Below are 7,227 nucleotides of genomic sequence, written 5' to 3' on the forward strand. Positions count from 1 at the left end.
GTATCCATGCTCATGGGGGTATATGTGCCACCTCCAGGGTTAACAGACTCACCTGCTCCTCCACATTGTCCTGTTTCTAAATCAGGTCTCCTTCTTTTGTTTTTGTTTTGATTCATCTCTCTGAGATTACCTAGATTATAGCCCCATTCAAACACTAGATCCAGGGTGGAAGAGAGGCACCTAGGCATATTTAGCTGATCATCTGCATGTGCATGGGCTCTACAGATGTTAAATTAAAGGTAAATAAGTAGAGGGTGGGATCTGTTACTACAAACCTGCTACACATGGACATTCATTAACTCACACTAGATATGTCACCAGGGTCCAAGTAGAATTTCTCTGTATCATGGGCTATCTCCTCCCTGTCACATTTATTGATTCATTTAAGGCAGTGATACTCCTCAGTGGCTCAGGAGCCGCCTGTGGCCCAATGCAGGACCTGTCCCTGTTTCAGAATGTGTACAAGGCCCTTTCCCAGTGGAGTGTGTGGTTGGCAGTTAGTTTTCATCTTGAAACACCTGTCATCAATAGAATGGGTAAGCTGCAAGCCTCCCTGAGGTGCAGGCCTCATGTCAAGGATGGAAGTAAACACAGCTTTTTTGGTTGATCTTTTGGTACTTGGTAATGTGGCTGTCTGTGACCTGTGGAGTAAGTACCACCGATTTAAGCATTTATGAAGTTACTGTTCTGCCCGATGGAGACTAGGCAGGAGGAAGATTAATATGCGAGTGCTGGCTCACCACCACCCAGAGAGTTTAGGGCAAATGCTACAGCACCACCAAACACAACAATATCTCTTCCAATTTGCACTGCAAGTGACATCATGGTGTTGTATAGCCTTTGTTACCCCATCTTGGAGTTCTGTTAGTTCCTGACCTCTGTTTGCCTGGGAGGATGGTTGGCAGGCCACTCCCAAGAGAGAATGTTTTCATTCCCATTCTTCCAAGTTCTTATCTAGAATGCTGACTTGTTTCCCTCCACCATGGAGTACCAGGTGCAAGATCTCTCAATGTCTAGGATGTAGCTTTGATGATGCTATTCTTGACTTGTAGCCAGCAATTAGGGTATAAGACGTTCACTTTTTAGCTATGTATCTCATCTCGAATTCTGGCTAGCTTTGTTGTGGGTGTGTATATTTGAGGCCCAGCAGATTGAAGTTTATTTATTTATTTGATTTTTACCCTGCTCTACCCCGGCCGAGGCAAGCTCAGGGAGGCTTACAAAGAAAGCGGCAAATAAAACAACAATATAAAATGAATATAAAATACACAATAAGTATGATTAGTACGACTGTCATAAAGTGCACATACAGCAGTACCTCCACTCTTGACAGGCTCAGGCTGGGGGGAAAGTTGGCACAGGGCAAGGATGATGGAGTGCAGCTCCTTACCTAAATGCCTGATGGAAGAGCTCCATTTTCATGGCTCTGTGGAACTATGAGAAGTTAACCTACTATTTCTGTTAGTTATTAAAATCTCCTTTGTGAGCAAACCTGGATCTTGCATATCATTTTCTTGGGATTTCTGCAAACTTCAGAGTTTGTGGCCAGGGCTCCAAACAGGCATCTCCAGCAATGACAATCCTTCCCCCAATTCTCCCTGCATTTCTCCCCCATTCCACCCTAGCATCATTGATGGAGGCCCAAAGTGGCTTACAGTACAAAAAATACAATGTAAAAAAAAAATGGGGGGGAGGCTTCCAAGTGCAATGAAGATCTAACTTGAAGACCCTTGGCTCACACAACCCTTTGGCTTGAGGCCCAGCAGATTGAAGTTTATTTATTTATTTGATTTTTACCCTGCCCTATCCCAGCCAAGGCAGGCTCAGGGAGGCTTACAAAGAAAGCAGCAAATAAAACAACAATATAAAATCAATATAAAATACACAATAAATATGATCAGTACGACTGTCATAAAGTGCACATACAGCAGTACCTCCACTCTTGACAGGCTCAGGCTGGGAAAAAAGTTGGCACAGGGCAAGGATGATGGAGTGCAGCTCCTTACCTAAATGCCTGATGGAAGAGCTCCATTTTCATGGCCCTGTGGAACTATGAGAAGTTAACCTACTATTTCTGTTAGTTATTAAAATCTCCTTTGTGAGCAAACCTGGATCTTGCATATCATTTTCTTGGGATTTCTGCAAACTTCAGAGTTTGTGGCCAGGGCTCCAAACAGGCATCTCCAGCAATGACAATCCTTCCCCCAATTCTCCCTGCATTTCTCCCCCATTCCACCCTAGCATCATTGATGGAGGCCCAAAGTGGCTTACAGTACAAAAAATACAATGTAAAAAAAAAATGGGGGGGAGGCTTCCAAGTGCAATGAAGATCTAACTTGAAGACCCTTGGCTCACACAACCCTTTGGCTCACACATGAGTGATGGTACTGTTCCCATCTGAAAATCCAAAAAGAAACATCATTCTATGAAGTATCATTACTGAGATGCATAGACTCGAAGGTCTGTCTATATTGTGGCTTCATTTGCAATGATTAATTTATTTATTTAAACATTTATACTCTGCTTTTCTCCCTAATGGGGATCCAAAGCAGGTTACAATGTCATTATCCCCCCCTCCTCACAACACAAACCTTGTGACTTAAGTTTGGATGAAGGAGAAAATGACTGGCCCAAGGTTACCTATCCAGCTTCCAAGACAGAGAGGGGATTCAAACCTGGGTCTCCCAGATTTTAGTCCAGGGGTCACCTACCGTTTTGAGTCTGCGGGTACCTTTAGAATTCTAACACAATGTGGTGGGAGTATGGTTACCAGCCCCCAGGTCCGGGTGGGTTTTCCCCCGCCCCCAGGGGCTCCTAGGGGCCCCCAAGCCCCACCCCAAGCCGCAGCCACCCCTCTCCCTTACTAAACCTGCTGAAAGATTTAAGAGCTTCAGAGGATCGGCAGGGAGCATGTGGCCTGCCAACCAGCTGGAGGGCCCTTTAAATCTTTTAGCAGGGAGGGAAAGGGGTGGTGGTGGGTGGCCGCAGCTTGGGTGTGGGGTTTAGGGGCAGGGCTTGGGGCATCCCCACCCCCCAAACGCTGCCCCCACTGGATTGATGAGGGGACCTAGCAACCCTAGGTGGGAGCAGCCACAAAATGGCTGCTGCAGGAGTTGAAGCCAACCACAAAATGGCTGTCATAGCTTAGCTTCAGTCACACAGTGAACATCTTTGTGCTGTGGTGGTAGTTGCTGCCAAAGCAACATTTTAGAAAGTCTGCACAGTCAATCAAATCTCCAGTGGCCAATCAGAAGCCTTGCTGGGCAAATGCGCCACATGGCCCTGCCTGCTTTCTAAAAACATTTGGTGGGTACCAAGTGTCAGCAGGAGCCATGATGCCCAGAGGTACCATGATGGGGACCCCTGTTCTAGTCTAGCACTTTAACTATGGTAGCTAGTAGACTGTGAGGAATGATCAGAAAGCAATTTTTCTCCAGGAGGGTTTCCCCCCCCCCATCTTCTGGGCATGGAGCAGGGGGCACTGGGGGTGTGGGGATGAGGTATTTGTGAATTTCCTGAATTGTGTAGGGGGTTGGACTAGATGACCCTGGAGGGACTTCCAACTCTATGATTCTATGATCTGCTAAGATTATTCTATGCTGTATCTCTGCACTGTTTTGCATGCACAACAATACCATATTGTATAGCAGTGTACTTGCTTTGAAGGATTTTTTTGTTAGTTCAATCAGAATGCTTATGGGCACAAAAATAGAGTGAACGGACAGTTCTAAAAAAGAAAAAGGGATTATGTGTACAGGGGGAAATCTTGTCACATGCTTTATATGGTTCCAAGGTTTACAAATGTTTTGTCTTTAATCAAGCCAGCTTGTATTGCTGGCATTTCACTTAACAAAGAAAGATCATCTATTCTTTCAGCCTGATCATGTTGTTACTAATTGGTTCAAAAAATATTTTTAGAACCATTCAAGGTTGAATAGCAACAGTCAAGCCAATGCCCCAGACAATTGTGCCATTGAATAATATTTAAACAGCAATAAACGTGCAGTGCCCAACCTTAGAAAACATCTACTGGCTCTTAGATGTACTTATGCTTGCTGAGTGTTTAGAGGACATGCACAAAATATTGTCTAAATATTAGATCCAATACTGCTTTTCTAAATATTCTGTGAAGAAAAGATTATTTCTAGGTCATTAAAAAAAAGCATAGCTAACAAGTGCAATAGTACTTTGCCCCCTAATTATTAAGATTAATAGTTAAGATATTACCACTGGACATACCATTTATAGGGGACTGGATGGCGACCGTGCCCTCTTTATGTCCTCTGCATTTCAGGCTACATGTGGTTGTTTCTTAGGAGTAACTATGTCAGGCCATTAGTTTGTAAATGTTAATGGCTTAAGATTAATAACGATCTGAAACTGGGGGCGAGCAGTGTAGTGACTAAGTTTGCAGATGAAACAAAATTATTCAGGATGATGGAAACCAAGTCTGACTGTGAAGAAAGAGCTCTGGAAAGATCTCCACAGATTGGGTGAGCGGGCAACAACATGGCAAACAAAATACAATGTAGGTAAGTGTAAGATGATGTATATTGGAACAACAACAAAAAATCCTAGCTTTAAGTACACTCTAATGGAGTCTGATCTTGCAGAAACTCCAGGAAAGAGACCTTGGGGTCATAGTGGATAGCTCAATGAAAATGCCAACCCAGTGCACTGCAGCAGCGAAAAAGGCAAACTCTATGCTGGGGGTTATTAGGACGTAATATTTTAAACATCACTGGCCAATTTCAGTGTTCAACACACCAAGGCATATCTACACAACAAAATTTAAACTTATTTAGTTGTTGTTTCCCACAGAAGAGCCTTGAGAACTATATTCCAGTGAGAGGTCTACAGGAAAGATTACAATTTTCAGGGTTCATCACATGCCACAACTATTAAACTGGTTTAACACCCACCTAAAGACCATGGCACAGATATGACCTGACGGACTATTGTTATAGACAATTAAATAGCTGTTGAAGGAACAAATCCTTTTAATTCTTTTTTAAAAAATAACACCGCTATACTAGTATGATGGCAAACAAAATAACAGAACCAGAACATCATTGCTAATTGCATTGCAATTTTGGGATGTATTCATTAATATATCTAACAGCAGGCCTCACACAATTGCTGCAAATTTTGTGACCTCTCCCCTGAGTATCACTAGTGTTATTATATAGATTGTTTGCTATGACTCAAACACATTATTGCACGTGCCTTCAGAAATTAATTTTTCTGAGGGTGAATCCATATGTACAGTTTAATGCACAGGCAAGTCATGATGAATGCGCTTGTGCTAATCAATTCACTGGTGTGTTGTTTACGTTTTAGCTTCTTCCCCATGTGATTAATCTTGGTTTACTTCCTGCTTTTCTCTTTATTATTATTTTTACCTCACGTCTGCTTGTGCTGCTTTTGTTCAGAGTTATGTGACTACAAAATAACATTTCAATCATAACATTACTTGATGACCAAGTAGATGGCAATTAGTCCCTACAGCAGAACCTATTGTATTTTACGGATTTTTTTTACTGTTTTAAACTCAATGCGTATTGCATCTTGTTAGCTTTTTGTTGGCTATATTGTATAATACTCTATTGTAAACCGCCTCGTTCTAGTTGAAAGGTGGTATACAAATAAGCTAACAGGACAATCCTATGCAGAGTTATACCCTTCTAAGCCTGCTGACTCACACTGTAAGTTATCTGTATTTTATTTATTATATGTTTGTCTTGTTTCCTAGCCAAAATTGGCACCCACAGCATCTCACAGGAATTAAAAACAGCACATGCAACAAAATGCAATAAAAGCATTCATTCAAATGGCAGTCCCAGCCAGGATTTCCAGATATTGGCTGGCAATCCTGGGAGCTTTTGGGGGCGGGTTAGGGCTGCCAAGTCCCCCTGGGAAAAAAAACCCCTGCCCCAGAGGCCCGTTCCCTGACGCCGGGGAATCGGGCCCCGGAGGGAACCCCGCCCCAGCGTGCACGTCACAGGGAAGTGACGTTATGACGCCAGGCACGTTGGGGGCGGGGCCACGGCCATACAAGGGAAAACTCTATGGTTTTCCCTTGTATGGTCATGGCCCCACCCCCAGCGTGCCCGGCGTCATGACGTCACTTCCCTGTGACGTGCATGCAGCACGCGCGCACGCCGGGAGCCGCACAGGAGTCCCCCACTGGCAAGGTAGGTAACACTTGGCAACCCTAGGGTGGGTAGGCTGACATTGTGGCACATGATACAACAGCGCTTTTCTCCATTTTGCTCCACTGCTCCACTTAGCAGAAGCGGGAGCTTGGAGCCCAGTGGCAGGGAAACCTGGAGGCTCTAGTGCCTAACTTAGGGTTGCCAGCTCCGGGTTGGGAAATACCTGGAGATTCTGGGGGTGGAGCCTGAGGAGGGTGGGGCTTGCCATAGAGTCCACCTTTCAAAGCAGCCATTTTCCTCAGGTGAACTGATCTTGTTTGCCAGGAGATCAGTTATAATAGTGGGAGATCTCCAGCTACCACCTGGAGGTTGGCAAGCCTAGCCTAACTAGACATTACAAACTGCACAAGTTTGCCACAGGGACTTGCAGTTATATTACAGCTGCTAGTTCCCAGTGGCAACTGATGAGTTAACATGCAGCAGGACCCAATTCAGACAGGGACTGCTGCATGGGAGAAGGAAGAATCCCAGCCTAGCCTAACTAGACATTACAAACTGCACAAGTTTGCCACAGGGACTTGCAGTTATATTACAGCTGCTAGTTCCCAGTGGCAACTGATGAGTTAACATGCAGCAGGACCCAATTCAGACAGGGACTGCTGCATGGGAGAAGGAAGAATCCCAGTGTAACAGGCCGGATTAACCCCCCGGCCAGAGTAACCCCGGGGTTACTCTGGCCTAGCCTAGAATAACCCCGGAGGGGTTATTGAGGGGTTATTCTGGCCTAGGCTAGAGTAACCCCGGGTTAATCTGGCCGGCTGTAACAGGCCAGATTCACTTCCCCCTGGCCAGAGTAACCCCTGCCAGGCCAGAGTAACCCCGGGGGTTAGTCCAGACGGGGGGTTACTCTGGGCTAGCCCATACTAACCCCCGCCTGGCCAGAGTGGTAAGTTAAATGTCAGCTGAATCCAATCTCTTCTTCTTTTTAACTTCTTTTTTTAACTTCTTTTTAACTGCACAACACAACAACCTGTAACCTTGGGCTTAGTTGAGTGGTAACTTAGATGTCAGT

This window comes from Gekko japonicus, unplaced genomic scaffold, assembly GCF_001447785.1.
Source record: "Gekko japonicus isolate JY-2015 unplaced genomic scaffold, Gekko_japonicus_V1.1 scaffold106, whole genome shotgun sequence".
Lineage (NCBI taxonomy): Eukaryota > Metazoa > Chordata > Lepidosauria > Squamata > Gekkonidae > Gekko > Gekko japonicus.